A 17,369-nucleotide genomic window follows, 5' to 3' on the forward strand; every position below is an offset into this window, starting at 1 on the left:
CTATAAGGCAGCTTCCCAGGTCCCTCGGGCAGCCATATACCTTAGGCCAGCCTTTAATTGTCTCAAGGCCCTTTCGATAGCAATGTGTGTTCAATAGGTGTCGGCGGGCCTCTGAAAACAAACTGCCTCAGACATACAACATTTCAGAGCGCAGCTCCTGAGGAAGGAACGAGAAGTCATGCGGACCCTGCCTGCCCCCCCCCCCTTATAGGATGGAAAGCGAGGCCTGTCCTCTGCCTTTGGGGCCCTGCTGCTCAGCCTGCCTCTCGCCCCAAGCAAAGTCCGACTGCCCCGCCGCCACAGACAGGCAGCTTCTGCCCTGATATTCGCTCTACCGCGCAAGACGTCGAGGAGTGTTAGGTGGCAGCCGCCCGGCAGGGGCGGAGCTGGAGGAGGAGGAGGAGTTGCTCGTGTGTTGCTGTTTGTCGGCTGTGAGGAGCAGAGTCCAGAAGGAGCCCGCGCCCGAGCAGCCGCCCTCCGCGCGCGCGCGCCGGCCACTTTCCGAGCGACCTCCGAGGCGCGAGCAACTCGGCTCCCTCGGCGTTTTCCTATTGGCCTTCTTGCTGCTGCTGCTGCTGGGTCTCTGAGCGGCGCGAGGCGGAGCTGCGTTTGTTTGGGATTTGTACGAGCCCGCCGGGGGAGAGCCTGTGCGTGGAAGAAGAGCCCGCGGGGCGGAGAAAGCCGCTTCTCCTCTGGTGGAAAGCGAGGGCGAGCTCTCGAGGGGAGGAGGAAGCCCATTCCAGAGGGGCTGAGTTCTTCTTGTCAGCACACAGAACAGCAGCTCGGCGGCCGCCCTCGGAGGCGGACGGCTCAGCTAAGCCCCTGCGCAGGTCTCCTCAGAAGGAAGCGCTGCTGGCTTACCCCGAGGTAAGGAGGAGGACGAAGGGGGCATCCTTCCTGAGGGCTTTTCGAGGGGCGAGCGCGCGCGTCTTCCCTTGAATTTGTAAGGCTTGTCCCACTAGCACGTACTCGGGGTAGACCCGCTGAAATTAATGGGCTGCAGCCCATCTAAGACCATCGGCTCTAGTGGCTGAACTGATCAGGGTAGCACCCTAAGGCGCCTTCAGAACTTCTCTTGTTTAGGTTGGAGGTGAGCTACGAAGCTCGAAGCCGCCGCCCTCTCCCCAAGTTGCTTTAACACTGCAAAGCTCGGCTTTTGGGGTTTGTTTTTTTAAATGGTTTCCTTCTGGAAGGGGTGTGAAAACTCGACTCTCCCGCCTCTTGTTTGCTCCTGCGTAGACCCGCTGAAGAAGACAACAGGTTTACTTTCCTGGGATTGATTCCCAGCCTTGGTGTATTTGCTTGATGCTTGGTAATCACTTCAGCTGCGAGAGTTTTGCTTGACTAGGCGGCGCCCGTTCTAATCAAATGAATTCTTCCTTCTGGAACTTGTAGGGGAACCCTATTCGTGTTTAATCAGAAGCAACTCAAGCCCCACAATGTTCGGTGGGATTTGTTATCCAGCGCATGTGTTTAGGATTGCAGCCTGAAGGCTGCGTGGTCGGCTATTTAAGGCATGAGCACGAATCTTTTTTGGAGTGGGTTTCTGATGCTTTCTGGTCTGCTCACAAGCTAGCCTGTGGTCTAGTTGGTAGAATCTGTGCTGTGGAAAGTTGTGGGAACACTGCCATATTTTTAATGCATTTCTAAATTGTGTGCTAACCTACTAGTCCAGAAGGACAACGACCTCCTATGTGACTCTGCCCTTGGCATGCCCTTGACATCATAACACCTGTTTTAGTCACCCACCTTTTTAAAGCATTCGACTCAGAATCGGAGTGATCATTGATTTCCAGCATGGAACTAGAGAGCAGTTATTAGCCCACAGCAATTCAGAGTACAAAGATAGGACCTTGTGTGTGCGTCAGTAGAGAGCATTAGCCTGGCTACACACCCCATAACAGCCAAGCTATCTTGTGCATTTATTTATTTATTTATTTATTTCAGAAGTTTCTGTACTGCCAGTATTAAGGGAGAACAACATGGTAAAATACAATAACATCCCAACAATAAAACAATTACAAAAGGCACCACCGTAGCTGGATTAGTTAAATTTTCTGTAGTTTTGTGTTTTTGAAGTTATTTTGAACTACATTTGAATTCTTAAGTTCTTGTTTCAAAATCTTTCTGTGTGCGTATGCTTTCCTTGGTGCCCATCAGAGAAAGGCACGCCTACCAGAGTGTCTGGATAATTTCACTGCAGTTCTTTAATCAGAAAGCATCCAAGAGGATACTAAAAATAAGCATGGTAGTTGTTATGAAAATGTTTCTGAACTTTTGCTGCTGGAGGTCCTGGCTGGATGTGCTGTACAAATACAGTAACTCATAATAAATATTGCTTTCTTCTTGAAGTGTTTAATAGCTTTCCTGCGTAGTACTGAACATGCAAAAAAAGAAAAGAAAAGGGGAAAGCTGCTAAGCAAGATTGTCTCCAAGTCTTTGGTTTGTTTGTGAAGCTGTTATTTAACAAAGGCTGGAGGCAGATAATAGGTGCTTTTTCCCCCTAGGGGTGGGGAGATTGTTGCCCATGGTATATACTCACATCACATTTTTGCCTTTGGTAAACTAGTTCAGTATGGTTCTCATATCTATCTACCTATCTGTCTGTATCTATCATCTATCTATCTATCTATCTATCTATCTATCTATCTATCTATCTCACAGCAGCACCAGTGGGACAAAGAAAATATGTACACCATCCAGACCACTGTCTCTCTCAAACTGCTTTCAACTCTTCTAAAAATTGTCTCTGACCTCTCCCTGATTTACAGATGCAGCATGCATTTCAGCCCAGAGCTCTGGGGTTAGAGGAGTAGATTAATTTTATACAAAGACAGACCAAAGCTTAAAACTAGGAATACAGGAGGCTGAAAGAAGTTTGCTTTGTTACAGGAATGTAGCTTTGGGATGTCCATATGTTTGGGATACTTTGTAAAAAAAAAAGTATCCCTATCTTTCTTGAAAGAGAGTGGAACTAGAAACAAAGGTGTTTGCTAGCTGCGTGCTTTTGGTAACAAAGAATGATGATGAGAGGGAATCCATGAAACCATGGAGTCATAGTTTAGGACATGGGTTATTAAAGATGCCCCTTCACACTCCTCAATCTTTGGAAATTGGCCTTTATCTGAAGACTTGGATCCTTGCACTAAATTCTGTGCAGCTGGAGCTCTTGCTGAGCTGAAGGTTCTACAAACCCCAAGCACTTGCTGCTGGTGACACTTGTAATTATTAAGTCATCTGAGTGTTGTGATAAGACTATTATTCACAAATAAGATGTGGCTGCCATGTCCAATTTCTCCCACTCATGTATAGTGTCTCCCTTCCCCCAGCTGCTGTGGTGGGTGACCTACTTATTAAAACAAGAGGCACCTGCTTTTAATTCCTTTCTTGAATTTAGGATTGTTCGTCTTCTGTACATCAATACTTTTTAAAATAAAAAATCGTATATTATACTAGAACAGTTTTTTACTTATTTAAATCATTTCTATACTGCTTTACATTTCTGAAAGGAAAATCTCTAAGCTGTTTGCAAACAGAAGGTTACAAAATATCAATTTTTTTGTTAAACAATAAATTCACACGTAGTAGTGTGCCAAAATTTGTAGAGATTACTATCTTTTTAAAAACGCTACAGCAATGGGTAAATGTTTTACATGTCAAACAAACTTGTAAGGAGTATTTTGGATTTAGCAATGGGAAATAATTTTAATCAAACTTGTGACCTTGGGTTATGTGTATATGACTTCTATTGGTTTTGAGATGGTATGAAAGTATAAGGAGTCTGCAGCAACTTTGTGAATGCTGTTTTTCTTGCTCCACCCAGAGCTCTGCTTGAAACTAAATAAACCTGTTCATCAATGCTTATAGTAATGCTTTTTGGTTTTCTGCATAAAGATGCATGCAATATACAGTAAGCTACTGGGAATCATGATAATGGCATGGTTATCAAACAAGCACATCCTATAGGTGTTAAGTGTGTTTGATGCAAATCATCTCTTGCACTGAGATTATTTCATAGTCCACTTACTTTGGTTCTTGAAAACATTCATACTGTGTAACCATGGAAATGCATATTCTCTTTTGAAAGCTATTTGAAAGTGCCACACCAGCAAGAATAATTAGCTACTAACCATTTACCATTTGTAAATAGGTTTATTCTCTAGTGCATCGATTTAAAGTGTCTTTGTTCCATCTCTTTTTAATGAATATTAGTTATAAAAAAGAACATATTCACACTCGCTAGTTATAAAGTAAAAGTGAACAGATTTAAGCATCTCTCATGGGAAAAGTTAGCTATAAACATTGCAATAGTACTTAAGCATTGAATAGTCCTGTCTTATGTGTTCTCATTTTACTCCCTGAGAAACTTGGATCATTTTTTAAAAAAATTACACCAAACCTGAATAATCTAGATTCTAGAGGCTCTGGACTCCTGGATATGCTTTTTTCCATATTACCGTTTTATATTATTATTTACATAGTACTATCTATGTATGTAGCACTTTGTAGGATAGGAAGTGTTGGAAAGATGGGCCCCTGCCTAAGGGAGCTTACAGTTTTTGTTATGAAGAAAGAGATGACTACAAGGGAAAGGTAATGGGGGACAAATTTGTATGATTACATTTAAACATACTTGAAAGCATTATTATAGTAGCAGAGGAGGGTAGAGGCAAAGGTTCTGTGGAAACACTGTTTTTTTTAGGTTGGCTTTGAAGAAAGAGAGGGCAACCTGTGAGTGTCTTCCAGGCACAAGATAATGGAGAAGTCATTTAAGGGAGAGAGAAACCATTCAGGAGGCTGAAAGTGGTAGAGTTCAAGGCACTAAGGAGGACAAGAATGTATGGACACAGAGGTGGGCAAGACTACTGAGGACTTTGAAAGTAAGCTTTAAGGAGCTTCTAAAGATTACAGGACAGATTGGAAGCCAGTGTTAGGAATGGAGGGGAAGTGTCATGTGGTGTGTATGATGGCAGTAGCAGCGTGAAAATTTAAGTTGTGCATTGTTACAGTTAACTACATTATCTCTTGGAAGGCAGTATGTGAAGTAGAGTGGAAATTTCCTAAGTGACTGGGCAATCCCTGCCTTATGGGGCTTCCAGTGCACAGAAGTGGTGGCATCCATGTGAACAGTTATGTTTGAGTAGGTCCATACTCTCCTCCCTCCACCCCCTACCTTGTTAGCCTACCTCTTTATGACCCCTTTACACCAGCTGATTCACAGGACATAGACCCATATGAATAGCAGTCACTCTTCTGGGCTAGCAGTGGGTTATCGGAGTAATGACCCATAAAATCATGTGCGAACTCACTTTCTCTGTAATATTTTCACCACTCAGACTTGTGGATTATGTTCTTATGCTAAATAATAAAGGCTGCACATCAAGAAGTTAGACCTGTTTCATCTATTGTGAAAAATGTAAGTTAGTCTCTATTCTTTGTAGCTATCAGAGCAATAACAACTTAGCTTGCCCAAAAGGAAATTCCTACTTTACAGAAAGAGGGAGAGTGGCCAAGAGAGGAAACACATCATTCTAATTAATTGAGTCACTTTGCATCATTAGGATACTACAGGCACATGTGTTTTTCTCTTACATTTCTGGAATTACAGAGTTTGTTCAAAAACAGAAAGGTGGTGATTAGCACTGGAGTGTGGACTGAACCCATATTACTCCATGTAGTATTTTAAATACAGTGGAAGCTCGGGTTGCGGACGTAATCCCTGACGGATGCACGTACGCAACCCACAGTGTTCGTAACCTGCAGTGCCGCGTCTGTGATGCGATTTAGCACTTCTGCGCATGCACGAGTGGCAAAACCTGGAAGCACCGTAACCCTTTCTGGTACTTCTGGGTTTCCTGTGGTCCATAACCTGAAAACATGTAACTCGAAGCATCTGTAACCCGAGGTACCACTCTATATGAAGGGAAAATATTTATTTGTTTCCATATGTTGTGAATTGCCATAATACCTGTAAACATGATAAAAGCGTTGACCTTGTCTCACTTGCAGCAGAGGATACCTATTTGCTTGAACCATGCAAAAGATCTTTATGTAACCTATTCCCTACTTTCCATATGAAAATGAATACTCTCATTCTTTGGGGAGGTTGACTTTTTTATTTTTTCTGTATCTGCCCTACATCACTGAGATTTGGTATTTCATTAATTATATTTGATAAGTTGCAATGCAGCTTCAAATTTCAGCTTAGCCGCAGCGATATGGCTGAGTAGGTACACTATACAAAATGGTTCTGCATCTCACACTCCAAACATGTTTGCTCTGGGTGGTTTCCTTCAGCAAACTCCTTAAGTGGAATTGTCAGATGAACATCCTGAAATATCTATATTGGCATTCCTGGGAGCCCTGATTACTTGGGAGATGTCTGATGGCTGTGCATACAGATCTGTCATTTATACTTTGTATTTGCCAAAGGAAAGACTAGCACAGCATTAGTGTATCTGTGGCAAACATGAACGCTGCATAAAGTGTGGAACCACTCCTTAGTCTTGTGCTTGATCTGCTGCTAGAGAATGAAGCATAATCTCCATTGTGATATATAAGATGTATATTGGCTGAAATAATACTTTTTGAGTACTGGAGACAAAATAGGAAATTTATTCTAGAGTTTCTGCTTTTGATCAGCCTCTGGGCTCTCAAGAACTATTTCCAAAGGATGCACATACATGGATGGGCATATTGCTGTGTCGCCAGATTTCTGCACACTTGTATTTACATGCAAGCACTGGTGGTTTGCTGTTTGCCAGGAGCAGGCACTGTGTGAGCCATGATAGTAGCTTCTAGAGCTGCAAAGAAGAAAACAGGATAAATCACTTAGAGGTTTTAACAATTAAGCAGTAGAAAGACCTTACAAACAAACAAACAAACAAACAAACAAACAAACAAACAAACACAGACTTAGTGAATTCTTAAGGCCAGAGTAATTATTCATATAAAGTCTGAAATCAGTTATTCATTTTATGTCTGATTCAGACCTAAAAAAAATGATGCCATGATTGTGGAAATAGCACCACACTGATACCTCTGTAGTGACAATTTGCTTACCAGGTACTATTGTATCCAGGAATGGTTGAGCAGGCATCTATGGAGGAGAGAAACACTGTCTGGTTTCCATGCATGAATCTGTCCTTAAGCAGTATATTTTATAAGTTCAAAGATTTGACAAAAGTTAGTTCAGAAAATATATATCAGGTTGGGACTCAAAGTGGAAGAAACCAATCTGCATTTTACGTGCATTTCTGATGTATTAAGAGTTAATTACTGTGGTACCTCGGTTTACTTACGCTTCAGGTTACATACTCCACTAACCCAGAAATAGTACCTCAGGTTAAGAACTTTGCTTCTGGATGAGAACAGAAATTGCATGGCGACATGGCAGCAGCGGGATGCTCCATTAGCTAAAGTGGTGCTTCAGGTTAAGAACAGCTTCAGGATAAGAACAGACTTCCGGAACGAATTAAGTATGTAACCAGGGGTACCACTGTATGCATCTTCCTTCATGTGTTGGCATGAGTTTTCTCCACCCTTGGGGAACTTTGTATCTCCTAGGAGTAGTGCATTGCTTCCCCCTTTAAATGTAACATTAGAAACATGAATAGTGATGCACTGAGTCAGTTACCTATCTGCTTTTTGTGTCATCAAAAGAGATTCCCATTTCCTTTGTAGAAGTATGGTTTGTGACTGCTTTGGCGTATGCTGATGTTAGTTGTAGTGAACGAAAAGACCCTGATGTCAGTGGTCAGATAAGGGTTTATGTGTTTGTGGGATGTGTGTTTATTCTATGTGGTGCAACCTTATCTGGAGTAAAGACAGAAACTAGCACAATTTCTATCAATGAGGTGATAACTTTGCAAATGGTATCAGGACATGGGTATGATTTCTGTTTTTCCTAAGAGAGTTACTTTTTTAAAAAAAAATCATGTGTGCTTTGTAATATGTATGTGATGTTTCTGTCCTATAGTATTTATTGAGTGTGTGTGTGTTTATAGAGGCCTCTGAATTCTACTGTGTAGAACATTTTATTTAAATAATTGTGAACCTGTAGGGTCATCTAGGGTAGTGTTTGCTTTTTGAATAGTTTGGGCCTCTTTCATTGTTTGCATCTATTGTTACCAAGGGGGGGGGGGGTAACCTGAGCAGAAGATCAAGGGTGCAATGACAAAAGAAAATAGATGTTCAAGGATTCAACGTCTGAGTAAGCACTTATATACCCAAGAGTACACAGAATTGCAATGTTGAAATAGCCTTCTATGGCCATGGTCTGGCAGGTTTTGAGTTACTAGTTTCATTGGGATAAATAATGATAATGATAATGAATAATGAATAATGAATAATAATAATAATAATAATAATAATAATAATAATAATAATTTATACCCTGCCCATCTAGCTGGGTTTCCCCAGCCACCCTGGGTGGCTCCCAACAGAATATTATTATTATTAATAATAAAAATAAAGCGATAAAACATCAGAAAATAATAACTTCCCTAAACAGGGCTGCCTTCAGATATCTTCTAAAAGTCAGATACAGTTGTACCTTGGTTTTTGAACAGCTGAGTTTTCGAACCTTTTGGCTCCCGAATGCCGCAAACCCAGAAGTGACTGTTCCAGTTTGCAAACTATTTTTGGAAGCCGAATATCTGACGGGGCTTCTGCTGCTTCCGATTGGCTGCAGAAGCTTCCTGCAGCCAATCAGAAGCCGTGCTTTGGTTTCTGAACGTTTTGGAAGTCAAATGGACTTCTGGAATGGATTCTGTTCGACTTCCAAGGTATGACTGTAGTTGTTTATTTCCTTGACATCTGATGGGAGGGTGTTCCACAGCACAGGTGCCACTACCGAGAAGGCTCTCTGCCTGGTTCCCTGTAGCTTTACTTCTTGAAGTGAGGGAACTGCCAGTAGGCCCTCGGAGCTGGACCTCAGTGTCCGGGCTGAACAGTGGGGGTGGAGACGCTCCTTCAGATATACTGTTTTGAGACATTTGGGGGCTTTAAAAGTCAGCACCAACACTTGTGCCTGGACAATTGTATGATGAATCAGTAGATGTGATCTTAAATACCTACACGTGCTATTATTAAAGAATAAGTTCTACATATGTTGCTGCTCAAGTATGTTCTATATATGAAACATACCTGCTTTCTATTCATACCTTTACGATAACAATAAACATCTTATAGGAATGTATGGAAGCAAAATTCTAATCTTGAACTGTTGAGCTTTAGCACATAGTAAAAGTGCAGTCATGTGTATACAGGTGTAATTAGGCATTTTTGCTGCTCTTTGCTTTTTAAAGTTGTGTGAAATTTGTGTATTTAATTGAGGCCCTTGGGTGTTGTTTTTTTTTTTTTAAAGGAAGCTGTTCTTTATCTCCATCCATGGAAACTGTGTATTGTGGAATGCATTGCTGTTCATGACAAGATGCTTTCTGACCTCTGGTTAAGCAATAAATACAATGAAAAATACCATTTGGAACTGGGCATTTTGTTGACATTTTCAGGGCATAAGAAATCCATTTTGATTTTCTAGTTATATTTTGTATAGTTTTTATTAATTGGCATCATATTCCAAGAATAGTGGCTTATTTAGTGGTTTTATTGTAAAGTACAGGAAACTTTTAAACCAAAGACAAAGCAGATTTCAGTCAACAGCCGAATACAGTTATTGACCTTTAAATAACCACATCCTTTTGTATTTACATATGTCTATATGAATATTTGAGTTAGGCTCTCTAATATCCACAAATAAAGTTGCTATCCTCCTGCCACATTCGATCCATATGGTTACATTTCCTTCAACTTTGCTGCTATAAGATTCTAATTACTCTGAGAAGAGTGGCCGGAAAAGAAGAATTAATTTTATTAAACAATGTAGCATGGGCAGACTAATAATTTACTTTGGTTGTGATGGTTAGCATAGGGCGGGTTTTGTTTATTTTAGAATTCAGAATTTGTTTTTACAAGAACTGGAGTGAGGGGAAAACGTGGTGGGGTTGTGCATTAATGTTACAAAGATTTTGCAAAGAAGGGTGGCCAGTCTTACTAATTACACTAGAGTCCATTTGCATTTTGCAATTGCGGTGTTGCTCCTTTCTTCCACTCAGGCAATGTGAAAAGCTTCAGATCTGTGGGTAGAGACCATACAGCAACTCCACCCCACACCCAAGTTTGGGCAATATCTTCCCCTCTCCCAGTTTTTTAGTGTTTTCGTTAGCCTGATTTCATGCCATGATTCATTTCTTCTGGATTACAACAGATTCCTCCATGCATTTCTGAAATGTTGCAAAGTGCATGAGATGTGTGGCCAGTTGCTGAACAATTGTGATCCCCTCTGACATTTTGCTGACCTAACATTAGCCACACATACTTCAGACAAATGCATAGGGCATGCCAGTTTTGCTTCAGCTACTTTTAAAATCTTGGTATTTGTTTATACAGGAATTCCAGTTTTGCTAGCACACCCATCAAATGGTTCCAGTTTTATTTTCACAGAGAGTTACTGTTTCTTGTGACTCTGCCCATGTATCAAAATCTATAACTAAATGGGATTTTGGAAGCCAGATAATGAATAAAATGTAAGGTTCTCCGCAAGGAAAATGAAATTAGGCTTAGCATGTTGTTGGTTTAATAAACCAAGTATGTTTGAAAAAATAATATAAATCACAATCATAGCATAGTTTGGGGGGGGGGTACCAAGTGTTACAGATGGACAAAAGTACCAGAGGTTTCTCCATTATTAACACAGTTCAACATTCTTTGCCTAGAAAACTTATTGGAATTCACAGTCTGTAATTTGGCATAAAAATTGAAGTAAACCCCAGATGCTTTGGGGAGCTTATTGAATATTTCTCAAAAGTAATGAATGGTTCTATTTCCCCCTTTTCTTTTTTAAAATAACCAAACCCATAAACCACACACATGTATTTTCACATTTATATCTTTCTCCTTCGCACATATTTTCATGCCCTGTTGTTCAACAGCAAGCAATCAGCAGGTCAGAAAGCATAAAAAATAGTTCACATACTAGGCATGCGAGTTATATGCCCACAGTGTATTTGACTATGCCTACATCTGTTCATAGTCAGTATATCATGTACAGCAATGCTTAAATAATTAGGAATATGCATTACTTTCCATTTAGCATAGGCAAATGCTCTGAAGCACTGTGTTAACTGTGTAGCTTTGTTCCATTTATGCACTCTCATGCACTAATTCAGCAGCACTGCACAACACAGGTGATTATTCTGATGCACAAAATGCAATCCTTCTTTTAAAAGAGGGGCGGATCCTTCCTAGTAGTAAATAATTTCTTCAGTGTTAATCTGTGCATACATATCTATACAGGCTACCCCCAATATTAAGGAGAATAGGGTCACTGTTTCCAGCTCTGTGCTGTAGGGCTAGGGTGCATGGGCTGTTAGGGAAGTTAGTACCTTTGGTGGGGACACATCGGGCTTCTTTTGTGTTAGTTTGCCCACCTTTGATCCCCATCCTGCACTTAGCTCAGGGGTCAGCAAACTTTTTCAGCAGGGAGCTGGTCCACTGTCCCTCAGACCTTGTGGGGGGCACAGACTATATTTTTTGGGGGAGGGGAATGAACGAATTCCTATGCCCTACAAATAACCCAGAGATGCATTTTAAATAAAAACACACATTCTACTCATGTAAAAACACCAGGCAGGCCCCACAAATAACCCAGAGACGCATTAAAATAAAAGTACGCATTCTACTCATGTAAAAACACACTGATTCCTGGACCGTCTGTGGGCCGGATTTAAAAGGTGATTGGGCCAGATCCAGCCCCCAGGCCTTAGTTTGCCTACCCATGACTTAGCTCTTATATGTGGCTCCTAGAAGCTGCCAGCCTGTGATGGCGGCCACATCCTGGGAATTAATTTGGCTGGCTAAACCGAGTGAGGGTAGCCAATGGGTCTCAAACTCTCGCTGTGTTAGGGCCTTCCTGCATGCAAAAACAGGCTCCATTTGAGCAGACAGGTCTAATAGTGGCCTCAACAGGCAAGAAGGCAGTTTCTGCATATGCTGCAAAGAAGCAGATGGGGCTTGTCAACCTGGGAAGGTAGCCAATCCAGGAGAAGTGAAACTCTGATCCTAAACCTCTGCTGCCTTCTGGAATATCTTCAGGAGAAGAAAAGGCTAAGGAGTAAACCCTACACAAATCCTGAGTCCCTAAGATGGTTGTATTGCTCTGCTGTCCTTTGGAACTACATCAGTGAGGCTGATACACACTGCCCAGGCTTGTTCCTTGGGGAGATCACTTTGGTGCTACTAATGCAGTGGTTTGACTTCACCCCTGGAGGCACACGCCATTGTCTCTCAAGCCAGACAGATGCCAACAAACCAAAATCTATAGGACAGCATAATATTTGGCACATTTGTTTGAAGAAGAACATTTTTGGCACAGGTCATTTGGAATGTAGAAATTGAAGGAGGGAGGAGAAGTAGCATTATATGTAAATGATGTGTACACTTGTGAAGAGATCCATGACTTAGGAAATAAAAGGCTGCTTGAGAGAATATGGGTAAAGATTGTAAGAGAGGGAATCAACAGTGACCGTACTGTGTCTGCTATAGACCTCCAAGCCATACTGAGGAGTGGATGATGCTTTCTTAGAGCTGATTACCAGACATTGAAAAATGACAGATATAGTAGTTATGGTAGACTTCATCTACCACATTATCTGTTGGAACGCAAACTGCCAAAAATGTAAAGTCCAACAAAATTGCCTTGCTGACAATTTCATTTCCCAGAAGGTGGGAAAAGCAACAGAGGGGTTATCTCGCATGGACCGGGTTCTTACCAACAGAAAGGAACTGATTGATGAAGTTAAAGTACAGGGAACCAGGGGTGCCACCTTGGATAAAATATTGTGGGGCAGGTAAGCCCCACTCCACGTACCGGTAATCGACCACGAGGTGCTACACACACATCCATTTGGATGGCAATGCCCATCAACTGGGGGGGGGGTCCCCTCAGATATTTTATTGGGCGGGGGCAAAGGGACCTCAGCCCCTAGGAGGTGGCTCCTATGCAGGGAACCTTGGGAGGAAGAGTGCATGTCCTCACATGGAGAGTTCTACTTTGCACAAGACAAATATTGCAGTCACTTCTGGTTCTAACATATGAGGTTTTGCTGCTGTGATGTGCTACCCATATATGAGTTTTCCCTCAGATCCAGTTTTAGTTCAGGAGACACAGATGATTAGCCTGCAGTACTACTAAAACCTGTGATGCTGAGGGATTCTGATATGGAGACCACCTTTCCCTTCTCCACATGCTTCCCCTCTATTGATTTATTTTTAATTCCTTGTGCAAGCTTATTATTCAGAATATGACGCACACTGCCATATCTCAGTAAGATAATGTTCAAGTGCATTTTGTATTTAAGTTCTATACTTTGAAGGTTCAATACAGGGATCTCTAGCCTTTTTGGACCCTGGCACACATTTGGAAATCAAAGAAACTGTTGTGGGTGCCACAAAATACCCATTTCACAGCAGAAGAAAAGGCAGTACTTGGAACGCCCCCCCCCCAAAATAGGCAAAATACATATAACCCCCCAAAAAAACCACCAACAACACAGGTAACCCTCCATTCTGGCAACCAGAAAAGTGCCCATGGGTGACACACTGAGAACTCCAATTTTAATGTGAGTTATTCTGCTGACAAAACATCAGAAGGCAAAATGTGGGATGATTCTATCCTAATTAAAGCTTATCTCCCCACTTTTGTTCTTTAGATAAGTGGTTGTGGTCTGCTTCTAAATATTTTTATATAGATTTTAAAAACGTAAAGGCTTCAACTAGAGTGTAATGAACCAGCTGGGACAGAGGCAACAGTATAGCCTGAACAGCTTTTATACATTTTTCACCTTATATGGAAAGGTGTCTGCAACTTGTCAGGCAGAAGTAATATTTGCAGCTGTTATCACATTCCTTGAAGTCAGAAGAAATTGCTTATTTTTTATATTTTGATAGAGTAAAGTTTGCTGCATTTGTATGCTGGTTCAGTACTGGTTTGGTACTAGCTATGTTACTCTGGACAATTATTATTCCTAAGCAAGATAATACCTTTGCAATTTTTTTAGTGCTGTTGCTGGATTCTTTCCTTTTCTTGAATAGAGAAGTGCAGATGGCTCCAGCTATATTCATGATTCTATCTCCAGGGGCTGTTGATATTTCCAAATCCAGTGCACCCTGCCAATCCACTTTGTCAGTAACAACCTACCATTGAGCCAGCCAGCCTTCCCCACTCATCTTTGCTCCATAGGTCCATGATGAAACTTCAAACACATTGTAGCACTCAGTATTGTAGCCTAGTGTGGTACCAAATCCTGCGCAGCCTTTTATTTTTGCCTGTGGTGGCCCCTCACAAAACCCTTTAAAAAATAATTGTAGCCATATGCATGTGAACTTTGTGTTTGTTATTTTTTTTTTGGGGGGGGAATCCCCATTTCAAAACGACATCTACTATGTCTACAAAATAATAAACCACAAGTTCTGTTTGAGCAGTTTCATATTTGCTGCATTATTTTTTAGTCTTCAATTAATATGAAATTAATATAACTAATGCAACTAAATGACAATAAAACCAGAGAGAGTATCCTAGATTTTTCAGATGTGACCCAGCCAAGGCATGTTAAATGTCAATGAATTTGCTTTGCAAGTTAAGCTTGTGTTTTATTTTCTTCCATCCAAATTAATAACCTTAGAACTTTGTGTCAGTGGAGTTACACCCATTTACCTCTTGAGGAGAAGGCTTGGGAAATAGTTGCAATACTGTACCCTGCATGTGTGGAAGAGAGCAGAATGCTGACCAGGTCCCCACTGGCCTTGCTATTCCATGTCTAATGTGAAGTGCTCTTACTGTAAAATTCATATGAGCTCTCCAAGCTGCTCAGATTTACTGTTAAGTTTCCACCCATGTGCTTGAGCATTGCTATTTTAGTAAGATGAAGTCTATATATAGGAATAGTGGTAAAATTTAAATACTGTGCAAAACTTTGTCTTAAAGATAGAAACCTTTTGAAAAATCAAGTTATAAAAGTAAATGATATTGTATGGAAACCAAATGTAAAAGGATTTCATTTTGGTTTGTTACTAAGCAAATGACTAATGTTTCTGCTGGCATGCAGACCCTATAATTGGAGAATCTAGCATGTAAATGTTTTAAATACCAGGTTTGTTTCTTTTTGGTGCATAGAACTCTGAGACTATGATATCCAGGGTACACAAATCTGGGTGAAATGGATTCTCTACCATTCAAACTTCCACTGAGGCATTTTCAGAATCAAGACTCTGTCATCTGAATCTCCATGTACAAAAAGTGGTTGTTTTCCTTGAACAGTCCCCCTACCCAAATCAGACAATTCATTTGCTTCCATCAAATTGTGATAAGCCCAAACTCAGATTTGTTCTGCTTATTTAAGCAAAGTGAAGCCAAGTAAAGATGAGCCTACTACGATCTGAAAAACCTATGTAAAAGTAGGTTTGACCTGATAACTAGCAAATCTAGTTGAATATTCTCTTTCGGTTATTGTTGCCTGGCCTTGAAAATGCATTTTCTTTAAAATTCAGTTATTTGGAAGTTAACAGGAAGGCGCAAACTTTGTACCTGGAGAAAGAGCTGAAGGTATGAGGAGTGAACAAAGTCAGCTGGCAAAGAAATCCTACTGGGCCAATGCAAACGAAATTTAAGGTGGATTAAATGCCAAATCCAAAGTCCTGCTGGGCTCATACTAGCAGGGTGGAGTGTCTAGAGGGAGTGTTGCCACTCCTTTTGGTTCTTTCTGGGGGAGAAAGGATTTCCCTCTCATTGGGGCAATTGGAGGAAAATAAACTTTACCTGCTCTACGACTGCTGTAATTTTTCTTTCTTTCTGGGATGTGCTGATGTACTATTTTGTGGCACATAGTGACAAGAGTTTTCACAATATTTTTAACAAGATTAAGCTCATTTTAGTGGCAGGAATTAGGAAATATTTTGTGCCAGATTAGCTCACGGCTCAGGAAACATCAATCCAAATAAAGTTCCATTATGAAACTTGGAAGGAAAGGTTCAAGCAAATCCATTATTTTTGGATGGGACACTTTTCTATCACTAAAAAAAAAAACACCTGACTATTTTTGGGCAGAATTTCTTACTCCTTTAAGGAACCCAACAGAGTTCGGAAACTATTGAAATGGGTAATGAAGAGTACATCCAGATTAGGAACATCTGGTCATAGTAGTGTAAAGCAATTAATGGCAGGTTCATTAACCAGCTATTAAAGACCTGGGTTTGGGTGGAGTAGAAGCATGTCTTGGCTTCTACCCTTTTATAGTAAAGTCCTCAACCTGAAAAGTATCTAAGCGCATCCTAGGCCAAAATGTGCCTCAGGCAGTAACTACCAGTAAGGTGTAAACAGCAGCTGTGCAGGCTTTAGGCTGGCTTCCTGTAGCACATTCTTCCATTATGCAGATGTCCTATCATTGCACGGAATTTGCATAAACCCATCTTCAAATGACGGAAGAATTTTAAAAAGTAAGTTCATGCTACTTTATTTCATTCTTCTTTAAACTGGGCTATGTCCTCAAGCTCCCAAATGTTTAGGTACCTAACATCTGTCAAAAGAGGACAAAACCCCCAACACGATTGCTACGTAAAGTTTTATTGTTCAGTTATATCCCACTTTTTATTCTTCCATGGATATCAAGGGAATATGATGGTGTTGTTCATTCATGACCTGGCCTGGTCTGGAACTGATTAGACCTAGAACTTAGCTGAACTTTAACAAAGTGGTTGTGTTATAATAGTGTCTGCATAGCATGTGTTAAACTGTGGTGACGACTTGTGCTGCTGCTGGTTTCTTGTAGCCAGTCTGCATGCTAAATCATAGTTTAGTGTTGCAAGAATAATCCTAGGCAAGCTTTGGACTCACAGATTCCCCCTCCCACAAAAGGAGAAATTCAGAAACTTTAGCTTGTAGCTGACATTAATTGAAACTTTTCGTGTTGCTCAAAAACTTCTAACCCTGGTAAAATCTTATCCGCAGCTTATTTGAAAGAATCCAACTTTGAACCATGGGATATGTAAATGGCTTGGTTAAACAGTAATCTGACTTGTTAACGTTAATCAGTTTTGGTTTCAGTTCAGACAACATGCAAAACTATCTAACAGAAATTGGAAGGAAAAGCTTCTGAATGCCTCTTTGCAACTACATCTACAGAAAGGGGAGAATAGAGGACCTCAACCATTGTTGCAGCTTGTTCTTTCCACACTAAACAATGGTTTAGCATTATGTCTGAACATGACCAAAATTTAGTAGTCATTCCAGTGTGATCTCCTTTCTGTAACATTCC

General features: G+C 40.9%; 1 protein-coding gene across 2 annotated transcripts in view; it reads left to right on the forward strand.

Annotated features, from left to right (window-relative positions):
• The first annotated feature begins 348 nt into the window (after positions 1 to 348).
• Positions 349 to 17,369, forward strand: part of TIAM2 (TIAM Rac1 associated GEF 2) — a 123,838-nt gene continuing 106,817 nt past the window's right edge. The window contains exon 1 of one of the 2 annotated variants that reach the window (XM_083732047.1): positions 349 to 867. The gene's annotated coding sequence lies outside the window, so the exon portion shown is untranslated. The remainder of the gene's footprint in view (positions 868 to 17,369) is intronic. The other variant, XM_083732045.1, reaches the window with a different exon arrangement.

This window comes from Podarcis gaigeae (assembly GCF_964106915.1).
Source record: "Podarcis gaigeae genome assembly, chromosome: 3".
Taxonomy (NCBI): Eukaryota; Metazoa; Chordata; class Lepidosauria; order Squamata; family Lacertidae; genus Podarcis; species Podarcis gaigeae.